At 35.1% G+C, this 15,567-nt stretch overlaps 1 protein-coding gene across 1 annotated transcript in view; it reads right to left on the bottom strand.

Annotated features, from left to right (window-relative positions):
• The window catches only part of LOC129246833 (uncharacterized), a 36,771-nt gene extending 22,400 nt beyond the window's left edge, over window positions 1-14,371 (bottom strand). The window contains exon 1 of the mRNA XM_054885481.1: window positions 13,935-14,371. The gene's annotated coding sequence lies outside the window, so the exon portion shown is untranslated. The remainder of the gene's footprint in view (window positions 1-13,934) is intronic.
• Between the last annotated feature and the right edge of the window lie 1,196 nt (window positions 14,372-15,567).

The raw sequence follows: 15,567 nt of genomic DNA, 5'->3' as shown, positions 1-15,567 counted from the left end.
TTTGTGCGCCACCTGAATGAGCAATAGTAGCGACATTTTTCCTAAGCAAAAGAATAAAATAAAACAAAAACAAGACAGAAATGAAAGTAAGTGCAAAAAACACAGAAATTCGATAATTTAATTAGACGAAAGCGACAAAAACAGCTGAGTGCTATTTAAGCGAGGGCTCCTTGTGTTTGCCAAAGCTTTTTCGCTAATATATTTTTTTATCACGAATAAGTAAAACACGCATTTGATAAAATATGATATTTGCATTGTTTATATTTTTGTTTAGGATTTGACGATACATAGAAAGACGAGAACCTTTCTATAACGAAAACATTATAATTATGTATGCTTGTGCATACAACCGACTTTGCTTAACTCCCAACAAGAAACCGAACCTTGTGCTAACCTTTTCAGCAAAAAATGAACTCATTTCGTTGAAATATTATTTGTAACGGGCGTATATTTTTTTTTTTTTTTTGTTTTTTATGAAATTACCACTTTTATGACTTTATTTGTTTACAAATTGTATGACATTTAGTGTTTATCAGAGTGCAATAATACAAATGATGCCAGGTGGTAATGACATTCGTTTTTAGAATGCAGACTTGGCAGTTAAATAGCATTCTGCTGCATTTTTTCAAAAAATATTCTTCAAATGTGTGTACACAAATCTGGCTGGCACTCTTTGTATTAATTACACTAGGGTGTTTAGGGAATAACCTAGGATTTCACACTCAGGGTTACGCTGATGACCTAGTAGTTTATGTATTAGGCTGGCATGAGGAAACCATTTCGGATCGCATGCAGCAAGCCCTTACAATAATAAACAAATGGTGCACGGAAAAAGGGCTCTCCATCAACCCATCCAAAGCAACACTTGTACCGTTTACTAGGAGAAGGAACATAAATCTCAAATGTCCGACCCTTAATAGAACAACACTTGAACTCTCGACAGAAGCGAACTATCTTGGCGTTAGTCTTGACAAAACGCTTACGTGGAATTCCCATATTGAGAGAGTTACTTCAAAAGCCACAAGGGCATTCTTTGCCTGTACAAGGCTTTTTGGTAAGACATGGGGATTAAGCCCTAGAATGACCTTCTGGACATTCACTACAGTTGTGAAACCCATAGTCACTTATGCATCCTTAGCATGGTGGCCCAAGGTCAAGCAACGAAAGGCGGCAAACGAATTAAGCAAACTGCATCGCCTGGTATGTGTTGGTATTACAGGGGCTATGAAAACGTGTCCCACGGATGCATTGGGTGTGCTCCTGAACATACCACCGCTTCCAATTCTAATTGAAAGGGAAGCTCGCTCGAGTGCCTTAAGACTAAAAGGTATATCTGAACTCAAAAGTGGGGATATGAAAGGACATTTAAAGATCTTAGAAGACTTCCTACATAGTCCCATTCTTCATAGGGATGATATACTATCACCCAAACCAATACTCTTCAGGAACTTCCAAGTTATAATCAATGAATGAACAGACTGGAGAACTAACTCTATCACTTTCAAACCTGGCTCCCAGCTATGGTTTACTGATGGGTCCAAATTGGAAAATGGTAGAACAGGGGCAGGAATCAATGGGCCCAAATTCAAAAAATCGATTCCGATGGGATCCTACCCAACAATATTCCAGGCAGAAATACATGCCATTGAAATATGTGTGAGAGAATGCCTTAGAAGGAAAATGTGAGGTACTCACATCTACATAATATACTTTCAGATAGCCAAGCGGCTTTAAAAGCCCTTCTATCAACAACCATCACCTCTAAATTGGTAAACGATTGCCTAAACCTCCTAAACACGTTAGGAAACCTCAACACAGTAACACTATGTTGGATTCCGGGACATGAAGGACATGAGGGAAATGAAATGGCTGACGACCTTGCAAAACAAGGAGCAATTATGCAACTTACTGGTCCTGAGCCTTTCTGTGGACTGACAAAAGGCCACATTAATGAATTCCTTAGGAAATGGGAGGAAAGAAAACTTGCCGCACACTGGCTAAACTGTGCCGGTCAGCGTCAAGCCAAACTATTCCTAAGTCCCAACAAAGGAATATCTGACAAACTTCTCTCACTAAACAGAGTAGATCTGCGTCTTTTAACCGGATACCTTACAGGTCACTGCAGCCTGAGGTACCATCTAAACAATATTGGTCTATCCGAGACCAATGTCTGCCGCTTTTGCGAAATGGACATAGAAAGCCCAGAACATGTGCTTTGTGAATGTCCTGCGCTGGGCAGACAAAGACTCCACCACCTTGGTGGTATCGTAGTATCTCCATGCAATCTTTGGAACAACAAACCCAAAACTGTGCTAAAATTCCTAAAAAGCCTAAAACTCTAGGGTTACAAAATAGGCCTTTCACAATAGATCAGCTCTGGTCGCAGTGCGTAATGGCCTTCTAATAATAATAATAATAGGGTGTTTATAAATAATTTCAGACATAAAACAATACTAACCGTTCCTTATTGGTTTTTGTAACACGATAAAACATTCTCAAAAATTGTTGGGAAATACTGCTGAATTGACAATCCTTGGCCGGGGCGTTCTGTTTGACTGTTGAAGGAGCGTGCGATAGTGCGATTATAAGCTAATTGGATAATGGGAATGGTGAAACACTAACTCGTGATAAAATTTGTAGCATCTCGCAATGTATGACTGGTTATCGTGGGAGTTTACTAGGTTGTTCAACAAGTTTTGCGGTTCGATAAGAGAGCGTTGCCTATTTTATTTTATTTTTTGATATTTTGTTATGATGATACGTAACGTATATGAAGTTTCATTTCAATCTGTCAATTCATTATTTGTTTACAAACCATTTAGGATCGACGTGTCACAATATTTTCTACAATGGAAAAAATCATGTATTGCGCAGTGACTGAATTTTTTATGTTTGGATTACAAGCACAGGAAATTTAAGAACGAATGCTAAAAGAACTATTTTTTGCCATCAATTAGTACAGAAGAAAGATAGGTTGCTGAATTTAAACGAGGTCGTACACGCCTTGAAGACGATTCACGTCAAGGACGTGCAAAAACAGCAACAACGCTAGAAATCGTAAAAAAAATCAGCATATCGTATTGGAAAATCGTCGAGTGACTAAAGGAGATTTAGTAGAAACCCTAGCATCTCATTGGCAGTGTAAGCCCTATTTTGACTGAAGTGTTGGGTATACATACTATATATATATATTGGGTTTCAGAAAGCTGTATGCACAATGCGTGCTGCATTCACTAACAATGGAACATTTAGAATATTTTCGAAGGGATAAAATGGATTTTGTATGTCGATTCATCAGTATGAATGAGACGTGGGTCTATCACCATGATCATAAATCAAAATAAAAGGCTAAAGAGTGGTATGAAATTGGTTCTTCGGCACCGAAACGAGTTCGTGTCCAGAAATCGGCCAAAAAGATATTAGCATCAGTTTTTTGGGATGCGAAAGGAATTTTGTTTGTGGACTACTTGCAAACTGGTAAAACAATAAATTCTGAATATTATTGTAACCTTTTAGACCAGCTGAAGAAAAAATTCCATGAAAAAACATTCTGTTTCATAAGGACACCGAGTCACAAAAGCATTTTCACAATGGCTAAAATCCATGAATTATTGGAGCATCCATCGTATTTACCAAATTTAGCACCAAGCGACTTCCATCTGTTTCCAGATCTAAAAAATGCATGCGTGGCAAGTGTTTTTCATCAAATGCTGAAGTCATAACAGCGGCGGAAGCGTATTTTGCTTCCAGATTCTAACTTAAGGGATGGAATTCATAAATTGGAATCTCGTTGGAACAAGTGTATTGATGTTCAGGAAGACTATACTAAATAATAAAGTATATTTCAAACCATAAAATTGTGTGTTTTATATCGAACCGCAAACTTACCGAAGAACCTAGTAAATAGCTAAATTTCGTGAAAATTTCCCGGACACCTGGCAGCATTGTTACAACAACAACTAAAACATAACCTAATCAAACTTATCTCATCGATATTAACCCTGCGCGTTATCTATTACCTACAATAAGTAAAAATTCACATTAATCTTATTTACGACCTCTTACTTGCTTTAATTTATACTTTAATTCATTTTATAACCGTAATTCCTCGTTGTGGTGCTTTGAACACTTTTGCTAATAAAACTTAAGTCCACATGCGATAATTTACAAACCAACTTGTTTTGCATTTTTTAGTAATAAAGTGCTGTTTATAGTGCACATTCATGCATGGCTACGCTGATGCCAAATTAAGTGCATACACATGTATGTATGTATGTAGATATGTATGTGTGTACATGAATCCATTCACATTATTATTTATTTATTAAGCTGAATGGGACACCAATTGAGTGTCTTCTTCTTATATATTTGTAAACACGGCCATAATTAAATGCATTTCATTGGCACATAAATTTGGATATTTGAGTGAAAGATAAAATGCATCAAAAGATGCAACCACTTGTCTTAATCCCAAAAGCAAAGTACCAATTCGTGGTAGATTTCCTAGTTGTGGAGTGAAGTAAGTGCGGAAATAATGAATAATGCATTCTTAGTTTTCTTATACAGTATATTCTGTTTAGCTGCCTATTCGCTTAGCTGCATTTACTGGTTACGTGCACAATTTTATAAAAATGTGTCACACAAAATGGATTTTGTATGAAAATTAAACGGTTAGCTGCATTTTCGCTTAGCAACACTTTTCCGTTTAACAACCCTGTTTTTTAGGAAGTTTTGGTCGCTTTGTGTGAAAAATACTTCGCTTAGCAGCACTAAAAATTTTCAAAACTTAATTTTATCTACAATAGATCTATGTATCTCTTTTCAGCACTTGAAAAACTTCACAAAAATGCAAGCTATATGCACACAATGTTACTCTCTTTTCAACTTGTAGTCTGTTTCTCGTGCATATATTTATATGTATGTACATTCATACATATTTTCACTTGTTCGTACGAAAATGAATAAAAGAGTTACTGCGTTGTCTATAAGAGATAAATTCAAAATTATAAATCTTTGTGAAAATGGAACAAAAAAGAAGGACGTTGCCAACAAATTCAAGTGCAATATCAGCACGGTCAACAGAACAATTAAAATGGCAGAAGAAATAACCAGAGTTAGTAATTCCGCAAATTTACAGCGAAAAAGGCAAAGAAAGGGTGTTCATACAAAAGTGGAAGAGGCTCTTTTCAATTGGTTTAATCAGCAGCGAACAAAAAATGCTTTATTATCGAGTGATGTTTTGCTAAACAAAGCAAAAGAGTTTGCCATTCTGTTGAAAGATGATTTTGATCCTGTTCAAAGCTGGCTATGGAGATGGCGTCAACGTTATGGTATTAAATTTAAAAGATTTCATGGTGAAGGAAAAGAAAATGATGAAGTAAGCGCAGCCAGTTTTAAAAACGAATTTTTACCTAACATCCTTAAAAACCGTAAAATTGATGACATTTTTAATGCTGATGAAAGTGCACTTTTATACAAAGCCCTACCAAATGCAACGTTTATGACCAATTGTGAAAAACCAACCGGATGGAAAACCCAAAAATCTCGACTTACACTACTATTTTTGTGTAATGCTACCGGAACATTTAAAAAAATATACACAATTGGCAAATTTAAAAATCCTCGCTGTTTTAAAAAACGTAATCCACCTTTGCCTTATTTTGCAAATGTAAAAGCTTGGATGACGTCAACATTGTGGTCTGAAATTATTCAGGAACTTGATAATGATATGGTCGCCAAAGACAAAAATATTTTACTCTTCGTTGACAACGCTTCTTGTCATAAAATAAACTTCAAACCTCGCAACATAGAAATAGAATTTCTCCCACCTAACACTACTGCTTTGATTCAACCCCTTGACCAGGGCATTATACACGCATTCAAAGCAGAGTATGTATAGGAAAATTCTTGTTCGAAAACAGATAAGTGCAATTGAACGTGGAGTTCCACTTCAAACTTATATTAAATCAATATCTATATTGGACGTTCTGCATTATATCAAAAGGGCTTGGTGGTTAGTGAAGCCTGAAACAATTTGTAATTGTTTCAAGAAGGTAAGAAGTCGTTACATGAATGCAACCATATCTGTACTTATGATTACATATCTTCCAGGCAGGAATTTGTAATACAAACGCAGATGTGGTAAGCTGCGAAGTTGAGCTTGGTATTTTGGAGGAAATACCAAACACCGAAGAATACATACATTGCGATGACGAGCTTCAATGTAGAGGACTTCTTACAGATGAACAAATTGTTGCGAACCTGTGCGATGTGCCTTCATCTGAAATCAGTAGTGGAGATGAAAACTCAGAAGAGAATCATGATGTCTCAAAAGCCACTAGTGTTAAGGAGGCATTATCCGCATTAAATACCTTGGAAACATTTTTCATGGAAAACCCTATGGAAACAAATTTTAAAATCTTTGAAATGGAAGAAATGATTGTCAAATTTGCAAAAACAAAAAAAGTTTCACAAAGTAAAATCACTAGCTATTTTTCGTAAAAGAGTTTCTATCGCAATATGTACATATTAAAATACCTTCATTATACTTTATAACTTCTAAATATATACATAATTTTTTCAACTAAATATATCAAACAAACCAGAGTTTTGGGTTTCTGCTTAGCTGCACATTTCGCTTAGGTGCACGAAATCATGTGCAGCGGAAGTAAATGCACCTAAACGGAATATACTGTACAAACTTTTACTACAATATATACATACATACATACAGTGTTGGTCAAAACCTAAGCATCCCCTTAGAACATTCTTTTCGTACCGAGTTTTTTAACGTTTTTATTTATTTCAATTCAACGGCTTTATGTTATAAACACATTGACGAAAACACTTCACGGCGTAACGGCAATCAAATTTTTCGTGTCTGCAAATGTTGCCGTAAAGCAAGACGAATGAATCTATTAAAGGTGGTGTTGGTAAATCAACTGAGTTGTTTTTTTTTTCCTTCGCCATGGCCATGTGGCTGTCAGCTCACAATGAAACAAGACGAATTCGCTCCCACGACAGCCGGTTATAGGCTACCGGAACGACCCGGATTTATATCCGGCCAAGGACTGTCACTTTAGCAGCATTCCCTATATATGTATGGGGAATTTTTATGGTGCTACAACAACAACGAATTCATTATTTGTTTTCTAGTTTCTCAATACTTTGCTTTGACAATCAAACGTACAGAACATTGTTGTTCGTCTAGAGCCACCATCTTTAATGAATGCGACATGTCATAAAGCCAACTTCGTAAATATTTTGAAAGCGGAAGCGACAAGCAAAACAGCTGATTTAGAGGATTGGCGTTTTTAAACATTAAAATTTGGGTGGCTAGCATTTGTTTTTGGGTATCAAGAAATTAAATATGAACGGTTTGGAACTTGTTATCAATTTCGTAGCAACAATTGCCATTTTTGACTTAATGGCTACGTTTGGGCTAAAAAGCAACCCGTAGCTATTCAAGAACAGTCATTCCATCGGGCTGTAGGAATCATCGGAGGCTGGCGCCAATGTAACAGTGAATGGCGAACGCTATCGCGCCATGATATAAGACTTTTTTGATGCCCGTGATCTCCAAAACATTTCGTTCTAACAAGACGGCGCTTCTTGCCATACAACCCTTGAAACAATGGATTTACTGTGTCGTCTTTTCGCTAAGCAATTTATCTCTCCTCTCAGACCAGTGGATTGACCACCAAGATCGTGTGATATCTCACCTTTGAACTTTTATTTGTGCGGGTATGTAAAGTGGATAAACCACCTTCTATTGAGGCATTGGAAGCCAACATTACTAAAGCTATTCACGAGAAACCAACCGAAGTCCTCCAGCGTGTCATTTAAAATTCGTGTTTACGGGTAGCCGAATTACGGTGCAGTTGCGGCCAACATTTGAAAGGGATTATCTTTAAAAATAAATGTCATGAATGGTTCTACACAAAAATAATTAAGATTGTCCAACTTGAATTTTCGTTATTTTATTTCAAATTAAAATTCGATTCCTCTAAATTGAGCACCCTTTATTTATACTAACCATTATAGTGTTATATTTTATATTTACTTCGTGTATATTTTTATGTTTCACAGGCAAAAACTTGAGGAATTTAGCATTTCAAAAAACAAAAATTTTAAATCAAAGAAACATCTTAAGAAATATAATTTCATGGGCACCATATATGACAAGCCAAGAATTTAAATTAATATTCAATAGCAAACCCAATATTCTGGGGAGCACCCCTCTATCCTCCGCTATTTTTAAGACTTCAAACAGTAAAATTTTTTAAATTTAGTTTTCACTTTATTTTAAAAATTTTCGCAAATGCAAAAAAATATATGTACATATATTCCTTCAAGGGATTTACAAATTTTTATAATGGAAAAATGTGTTATATTCAACCCCAAATGGATGATAACACGTTTTCCCACGAAGCTTAACATCTTTGCTTGAGGGCAGTTACAACATTTTCTGGTGAATGAAAGTATTTAATAGAGAAATGCTCCTGAATAGTTGCTAATTTGAAGTTTGAGAATTGGAGAACATTCGCAGTTTCCATTCTGAGTACAAAAAAAAATTATGTTGGCACAGCGTGCGCACTATACGCTTTTCCACATTACTGTTTCTGGAGAATTTTTTATGCACTACTTATCCAATTCCGCCCGAGTATGATTCCCTCTATTTCTTATCCTTTTATTATGTTTTGTAGTCAAAACTTATTTTATGTTTTTTCTCTATATTGTACTTTTGCATTACGTTCACTAATTCTATTTATTTATTTATTTAATTAAAATATCAATATACTAAATAATCACATTAGAAAATCAACGCAACTAGCAAGAGGTTATCGGCCTTTCATTAATTCTAAATTGATTAATTCGCAATTATTGAAAGCGCTTAAATCGTTTTTCCATGTGTAAATGGCCGCTTGAAACGTTGCTCGCTGTGATGGTTCCGTTGCATTTTTTTATTTATGCTTAGTTGTACTTATTTTTTAGTGCTGAATTCTACGTTTCTTTTTATAAACAAAAAAAATATATGGATATAATAAATAAAATCATTTTCCCCAACAATTTACTCGATTTTCATTAATGTGGTCACTTAAATGTTTGCTCATTACTGTATGTTCACGCAGTATAAATTCGTATCATCACCGAAGCACGCCCCTTGCGGAAGCAAACCCGTGGAAATTTGCAGCAAAAGCATAATATCATCCTACATATGTAGATATGTGCATGCATACATACCCACAGTATGTGCTGCATGAATGGAAGCTTACACATACTTGTAGGTATGTACCCACCAACGTGGCAGAAATTGAAAATGGAAGTTTAATTATTTGCGTTAGCCATTTTTGTTGCTTTCTTCACGCTTACATCTATGCATAGGTCTGAGTAGAAAATCCCTTTTTCGGCTTGTTTACATCCTCTATGCTTCACTCACAGTGTGAGACAACATCAAGGGACATTACATAACACATTCCTTGAACTTTGGCTCAAACAACAAAAATGCTGCGCCAAAAATGTATATCCAACAGCAGTGTGACAAAAAGTAAATTGCGGTATTATAATTTCACTTTTGTCCAAAAACCAACAACACACATCAAAACAAAGCCAGGTCGCATATTGGCAATAAATCGTCAAAACACAAAAAAATTGAGCAAATGGGCATATGTACATATATGCATACATACATATGTAACACATTTGGGTACATGTGAACTTTTATGTACTTTTGTTACGCCCTATATTTACATATATTCATATATACATATTGATACATATGTGCATGTTTTAAGTGTAATAAGCGTTAGATGTATGTAGGTTTATATAGATTTTGAAAATCAATAAATAAACTTTATTAGGTATTGAGACTTTTGATATAAGAGTTCCAAAAGAGACTATGTTGCCCCATTCTTTAGTAAACTTAAAATAGCTCTACGGATAAACTGAATCTCGGAAATGAAAAAAACTTTGTACTTGCAAACATCCACCAAACAGAGTTTACTTCTAGAAATTCCTCTACATTATACTTGGGTTGTTGTTGTTGTTGTAGCAGCATAATCATTCCCCATACATACATATATGGAGAATGCTGCTGAAGTGACAGTCCTTGGCCGGATATAAATCCGGGTCGTTCCGGTAACGTAGAACCGACTGTCGTGGGAACGATGCCATTATGCTTGGGTGTCAAACAGCCCTATGAGCTCTGCATTCTCGACATAATTGATCTGCGAACACTCCGTATTTACTGTACGGAGCAATGCTGTCCGCGCTATCACCTTTTAGTGAACAAATGAAAGACTCGTTGTTTTTGCGGACTTGCCTCCAACTACAACAAAAGCAAAAACTATAGCAAAACTATCCCCTCATTGTTCATTTACACTATTACCAGTTGCATTGTTGCGTAATTACTGCAGTCCTTACATATCATAAGGGGGCGTCCATAAATTACGTGAGATGTTTAAGGGGGGAGGGGGTCGAGTCAAATCTTATCTAATCTTACGGAGGAGAGAGGGGGGGTATCGGCAAATATCACGCAATTTTTTTTTTCTGATTAAAAGAAAAAAAAAGTATACTATTTTGGTCCATTATCCAGATTGTACATGCTTAAGATTTAATCTTAAGCGCAATCGTAGTATGATTAAGATCATTCACTAATTCGTTCGAAAGAAAATAATTTCATTCATACTTCGACGTTATACATTACTACTGTCAAACCACCATATTTGTTTTATACCAAACTAGCGAAAACCTGCTCGTTCCGCTGGTGGGCTTTAAAAAAATCTAGATTAATTAATTAAATTAAGCCGAAAAATACTGTGTGTTTTTTATAAAAATTCTCGCGCATGAATAGTAATGAAAGAAGTTTTGAATAGTAGTAGCAATTTTTATTAAGAGTTACAAAGGGAAATTGTTTTTAATTTTTTTTTTAGGTTGTTAAATGCGATGACCAGAAGTGCTGCAGCCCACGCCGGAGCGATCTGCATATGATTCTTCACGACCGTTTTCTGCCACCTCCATACCCTATCACTCAGGTTGATGAACGTTTGATAATTACGGACTTTAAAGAACATGACGGAAAGTCATTTGCTCCATTTCTAATACGCCTACCGACTCAACTGCTCAACTGCCTTCATCAGCACGCCTTATGATCTCTATTGCCCAAGTATACGTGATGATTTAGAGAAAATATGCTGCAGTACATGCGGTATTTACTTCGCATCTATTACAAGAGCTGCAGAGCACAGGCGAGCAGCTCACATTACACCAGCTAAGCAAGCGCGTATGTTCCGCAAAGTGCGACCCTCACGGATTGTCACAAGACGAGCTAATGAGTTACTGTGCGCAAGCGTCAACGGCTTAGAGTGGCTAGATCAGAACGAAGTTGAAGGAGCAGATGATTTTACTGAAAATCATATGGACATGTTGGGACCAATAGTCTCTCTTGAAACAGCGCATGATTCTCCATGGACTGAATTAGAGTAGATATTCTTTTTTTAATCGCAGTAGTTACGATTTCAGTCTTCTATTGTTAAATTTTTATTACACTTATAACTCTCAGCAATATTGATTACTAGTATTAAATAGTCGTAAATAAAAGCACGAAGCAAAATTTTTTTTTCTTTTTACAATAACAATCCAACGCGTTTACATACATACGAAACCCACATTTTGAAAAATCTCACGTGAGATTGGGGGATGGGGGAGGGGGTTGAATAAAATCCCACGACATCTCACCAGGGGGGGAGGGAGGTACAGAAAATTAAAAAAAAAAAGAGGTTGTCTGTAAAGTCGGTTTACTGACGATAGTTTAACGTGATAACGTCATAAGAAAATACTGATTGAATGGTTGCATTTTTCAAAAGAAAATTTTAATTTTATTTGTTTGATAGATATTTTGTATGGATATAGAGAATGAGTTAACATTAACATAACATAATATACTTTAACATAACATAACATTAACATAACATAATATACTTTAACATAACATAACTATACTTATATAACATAACATATACTTTAACATAACATAACATAACATAACATAACATATCATAACATAACATAACATAACATAACATAACATAACATAACATAACATAACATAACATAACATAACATAACATAACATAACATAACATAACATAACATAACATAATATAACATAACATAACATAGCATAACATAACATAACTTAACATAACATAACATAACATAACATAACATAACATAACATAACATAACATAACATAACATAGCATAACATAACATAACTTAACATAACATAACATAACATAACATAACATAACATAACATAACATAACATAACATATCATAACATAACATAACATAACATAACATGCTGTTCAAGCAAGGTAACGACGCATGAGCAAGATAACGACGCATTTTTTGGTGCGTGCAGCCGGCTACATAGAATTATAAGACGTTATCACGTCAAAAAATAATAATAACATTAAAAGAACAGGTATTATTAACAAACTTGGTTTTATTTTAAATTCTTCAAGTAAATCAAATTAATAATAATCAATAAGAAGGCATATGCAAATACAAATACGTGAATTTATATTATATATGTACATATGCGCATATACATACACATATACGCTCACTTAAGTAGGAGAGAGCAAGATGTCGAACGTTGCCGTTCGTTTGCTTTGTCGTTCGTTCCGCGCTTTCGCCTGCAGTTTATTCAAGGTAACGGCAATGAGCAAGGTAACGGCACATGAGCAAGGTAACGGCAATGAGCAAGGTAACACGAATGAGCAAGGTAACGGCAATGAGCAAGGTAACACTAATGAGCAAGGTAACGACACATTTTTTCGTGCGTGCAGCCTGTTAAATCGAATTATAAGACGTTATCACGTCAAAAAAACACCTCACGTAATTTATGGACGCCCCCTAATTGGAGTACTCAAAATACATAAAAAATCGCCAAGTTTGCATATTAAAATGTCCCCATTATTATTGCAATTAGCGCAATTATTGTTAGTTAAATGCTGCAGGCATGCAATTCAGGGGTAGTAGATACAAGTATGTATGTATGTATGCACATCAATCTGGATCGTTTTGATAAGAAAAATTCTTACTGTAAAACTTTAGTATCCTTATAAAATTGCTTAATTGCTAGAGCAATGAGTTGAGAGACAAGTCTCAAACTTATTGAGCATTTTTTATTGTTCGTTTTATTGCAGAATTTTTAATAAAAAAACCAAAGAAGTAGCCCCTGCAACAATTTAGCGCCTCGCTCCAACGCTGGTCAGTTCTACGTTCCGATTTATATCTGGCCAAAGTCTACCACTTCCAAAAATGTATGGGGAATGTTTTATGTTGTTACAGCAAAAGCATTCTTACGCTTAATTTTACTGAGAAACAGTACCACACATATAGCACGCATTTGTCTCTATTTTAAGACATGAATCGTGCTACACGTCGACTGCTTAATATGTGCATTAGAGTGTTTGTTAGTGGTAATATCGACCAGCTTCAGTCCATAATTTTAGTAACTGGGTTTTCAAAATTCATTTTTAACAATGCTTACACAAAAGTACCTACATAAGCTACATATATATGTATGTATGTACGTGTACGCATACTACGACTCTACACATGCCGCAACGCCTACACACATGCTCACTTCTTAATATTTTTACGTAAACCTTTAGGATACTCTTACTCGCAATATAGGCAGTCGCACACTGGACAAACAAATACATCTCGCATACAATACTTTTTCCAGATCCGTAGGGCTCATCATTTCATTTCCATTTCACTTCTCATTCATATAATTTTGAATTTTTTGCCTCGTTTAACAATCTGCATATGTACATATGTATACATATGCATCGTCCAGTGTTTTTGCGGTGCAATATACCACTTTTTACTTTCCGCTGGTACCACTTGCTGCCACTTACCAATTTTCTGGTCACTTCCATTTTTGCACTTGCTGCCTCTATTCCACAAATAACCAAAAAATTTAAGACTATCTTTCAAGAATATCTCAAGGCTTCGTAGATTAAATTTTAAGGCTACACTTCTTAATGGAAACTAGTTTTATGCACTTTTCATAGATTTCACTCAAATTTCAAACATTTTTCATATATTTTTTCTTATTCAGTACACTTAAAACGTAGACGAATAAAATTTTCTGAGCTTTTCGCAGCCAAATAGACGACAAACTGAAAAACGGAAGAAACCAGGCAACGAAAGCAATTTGAAAGATGAATAAATGATAAAAGCCGCGCCAAGTAGAATATGCGAAAATTGCGAAACAAGGAAGTTAAAGAAGCCAAGTTAAAGAAATGATTTACTATGCAAATCTCTAGATCTAGTTGCTGCAGTTCATATATGAAATTTATCACAAGAAATATTTTTGCTGTAATTCAATATTAAAAATGAAAAATCAGTGTTAAAAATAAGATTTCGTCCCGCTTCTTTTTACACTTCACAAAAGGGTTAAGGAGCTGGCAAAGAAAGAAGGAAAACCGATAACAGCTGGTTATTGGATACAGACGTGGCGATTTTTATTGCTGATACAGTAGCGTGCCAAATAACGAGAAAATGAAATATACAACATTCCGTGTCTAGATGGCATTAATTTTTTTGCTGTATGTGGTTACAGGGCATTCTGCTGTTTCCGTGGCGCCGCAATCTTATGGCGGATTCTTATAGAACTCGACAAAAGAAAACGAAAGAAGGAGTCAAATTTTTTGATATCTCGCTTAGTTTTCGAGATATTGAATAAAAAAGGCCTTCAAAATGCCCTTTGGAAACTCACTATAATTTGCCACATTACACTATATATTTTTTAACACTTCACTAAAATTCACGAAATATACACTCACACGCGTGTTTTTACTTATTTTTATCCTTATATTCGAATTATTTTTATTAAAATAAAATGCAAATGCATTTGTACATACAGTCACTTTCCAATTTTAAACGCGAATAAGAAGAAGATTGGAATGACAACAGTATGGTGTTGCCGGATGCCTGCAAATGAAACAAAAATATGAACAAAAATTAAGTATTTAAGTTTAGTGTTAATGTTGGGGATGGGGGTTATTGTGCCTCCTTACTACATACACGCATATGATGTTTTAATTTTGGGTTCAGTGGTTTTAACACGGAAAGAAGTTCTACGCAAAAATACTGTGGATTGCGTAGCCGGTGTTGGACTGATGAGGGTTATTTTTTTGAAGCGCGGCCGAAGGCCGCCCACGCGAAAAAGAGTTCTACGCAAAAATACTGTGTTAATTAATTTAATTTAATTTGAATTACTTTATTATTTTTTGTGATACGCTTAATATCATTGTTTTTAAGTTTGAATGAGTTGTATGTTTTTATTTTCAAAATTATTTCTCAACTTAAAATTACAGCAAAAAATACTGCAGTTTTACAATGAACCTTCTACTGAACATCTCTGCATACGAATTTCGTTTTTATTTCAGGTGTATGCCAACATCAACTTTTCGCTAAATTAGAGAACTTTAACATTAAATTACTTAAAAACTAAGCGAGATATCAAAAAATTTTACTTATTCATTT

The sequence above is a fragment of the Anastrepha obliqua genome, chromosome 5 (genome assembly GCF_027943255.1).
Source record: "Anastrepha obliqua isolate idAnaObli1 chromosome 5, idAnaObli1_1.0, whole genome shotgun sequence".
Classification (NCBI taxonomy): Eukaryota; Metazoa; Arthropoda; class Insecta; order Diptera; family Tephritidae; genus Anastrepha; species Anastrepha obliqua.
This window is presented reverse-complemented; position numbering and strand designations above follow the sequence as displayed.